General features: G+C 47.0%; 1 non-coding gene across 1 annotated transcript; it reads right to left on the bottom strand.

Moving 5' to 3' along the window:
* Positions 1 to 1,781: 1,781 nt before the first annotated feature.
* LOC125555033 lies at positions 1,782 to 1,884 on the bottom strand. The gene has a single exon (XR_007304490.1). It is a non-coding gene; the product is annotated as a U6 spliceosomal RNA (small nuclear RNA).
* Between the last annotated feature and the right edge of the window lie 438 nt (positions 1,885 to 2,322).

Here is a 2,322-nt window from a genome sequence, read left to right as displayed (position 1 = left end):
AAGATCCTTCCCCTTGTGGCCCTTCACCATGATGAAATTTGTAATCTTCTTATGATATTTCCAGTGTTCTTCAATAAAGTGTGAAGTCACTACCATATAGCCATCTTGCTGCTGAGAAGTCCAACAATTCGTGGTTACACACACACTTCAGCAATTCTCTTTGAAAAACTTTTTCAACATGGACTTCTCATCTAGATAAATTTTCACAGTGTCCCTGGTACAAGTTCTTCTTGATGGTGGACTAAATCGGGGGCAAGCAACTGAAATGAATTTTCTGAATCCAGATTTTTCACCAAATGCAAAAGGTAGCTCATCCTCTATGACCATTACAGCAAATGCCTTCCTAACTGCATCTGCATCTGCATCATATCTCCGAGTGCTAATGGCATCTCCCGGAGTTGCTTGCAAAGTGGTCTGATTTGGATCCAATTTCCTATCCGGATTGCGCTTGCATATACCAAAGTGCATGCACATTGCTGTTGTCCCATTGCATGTTGTAGCAGCTTGAATTGGTCGGTTACAATACTTGCACATTCCTTCCTTCACTAACCCCTTATCATCAAAAACTTTGGTGAAATGCTCCCAGATTTCTGATCTTGACGCCATTTTCTTTCGTCCTTTTGGCTTGTCATCTTGAGTAGCTTCTAGATTGGCACCTTCGACAATATTTGGTTCGGCATCTTCATCTTCAATGATACTACGTAAGACGGACTCATCACCTGCTGCTGCAGCGGCTGCTTCTGCATCCGCCTCTGCCTCTATACTCATAAATGTGTCATCTTTCTCGTTCAACTCATCATGTTCAGATTCCGATATAGAAAACATCTACAAGAAAAGAGGAGATTGGTCTGTCAAACAACATTGACACGAGCAAATCAGAACATAAAGTGCATATAATCAAGTCCTCCAAATCAGAACATTTTAAAGGTATTGAGCATTCCAACAGCAACTACATCTACTTGAATGTATACATCACAAAAGCTGAACATCATAGAACATGAACAATATATTGATGAACTTAAATGAACAACAATCTGTACATCACAGATGCACACAAGGAGAAGTAGTAGCTTGCTCACCTTCAGTTGTGAGGTTGAGCACCAGAAGAGGACAGAAGACAGCGAGCTGGCGACCGGCATGGAAGAGGACGAGTGGTGTGGTGGTGACGAATAGCAGCAGCCAGCTACTACACTGGCGGTGGATGGAAGTGCCACGGAGAACGAGCAGGAGGGTCGGGGTTGGCGGCCCGCCGCACAGCAGCACAGGGCACGGCGGCACGCACGGGGCACCGGTCGTCACCTGTCCCTGCCCGGGCCGTGGCTCAGGGTGTCGTTCTTCATCGGTCGGGGAGGCGCAGGCGATGTGCGCCTCGTTGCGGCGGTCGTCACGTCTCACGGCTCACGGGGCATCAGGCCAGAGCGGCGGCCGGCGGGTGGCGGCTAGGGTTCGTTGAGGGGGAGAAAAGAGGAGGCGAGTGAAGCGGCATGTGTCTTTGTGCCTCTGTCTCTGAGAGGTGAGGTGAAGACGGGAGCTAGATGGGCTTTAGGTTAACAAATATCTTGCACGGTTGGGCTATTCGGTTTATATGGGCTGTTCGGTCCTCAATACATCACGACCGAACAAACCATATTTAGTTCGGTCTTAGCATTCTGCAGACCGTTTTTTATTCGGTCTTTTCGGTTTCGGTCTTTTCGGGTTCGGTCTCGGTCTTCGGTTTTTATGCCCTGGGTGACATGCAAGTGCAAGAAAGAAGGCTCCAGGGACTTGCGCGGAAAATCTCAAAAAAATTGGACCATTTCTCAATTTTTGCGTGTCATCCTTGCGCAGGGGCCATGCTAATCTTCTCTGTATCGTTCCAATTTAATCGGATGTTCCCGAAGGGACGATGCTAGCTGCCGCGCTCTGCCTTATAAACCAGTCCGACTCTCCCAGGATGGACGATGTGGGACTAAACAAACAAGCGTTTGTTTTGCCCACGGCGCTGTCTAGCCAAATCTAGACGCCATCGGGCGCGCGGCAGGCCACCAGTTGCAAGCCGGATCTGTCTTGATATGGCCCAAATTAATGAAAGAGCATAACGGGCCCTCGTGTTTAAAATAAAGAACAAATGATGCCTGGTGTTTCCGTCCGTCCTGATATATAATGCGTGTACTGTTCAAAGTTCAAGCATGTATGAGCTGTACCTCTCACAATGAAAAGAAAATGATCTATCTCTACTCCTATAAAAGACTCAGTTGATGATGATGGTGTGTGTGTAATTCATCATTTCTAATCATCAGATTTGCATCTAACGATTGTGAGGTAAGCTGTGGCATTTTTGCA

This window comes from Triticum urartu, chromosome 4 (assembly GCF_003073215.2).
Source record: "Triticum urartu cultivar G1812 chromosome 4, Tu2.1, whole genome shotgun sequence".
NCBI lineage: Eukaryota > Viridiplantae > Streptophyta > Magnoliopsida > Poales > Poaceae > Triticum > Triticum urartu.
This window is presented reverse-complemented; position numbering and strand designations above follow the sequence as displayed.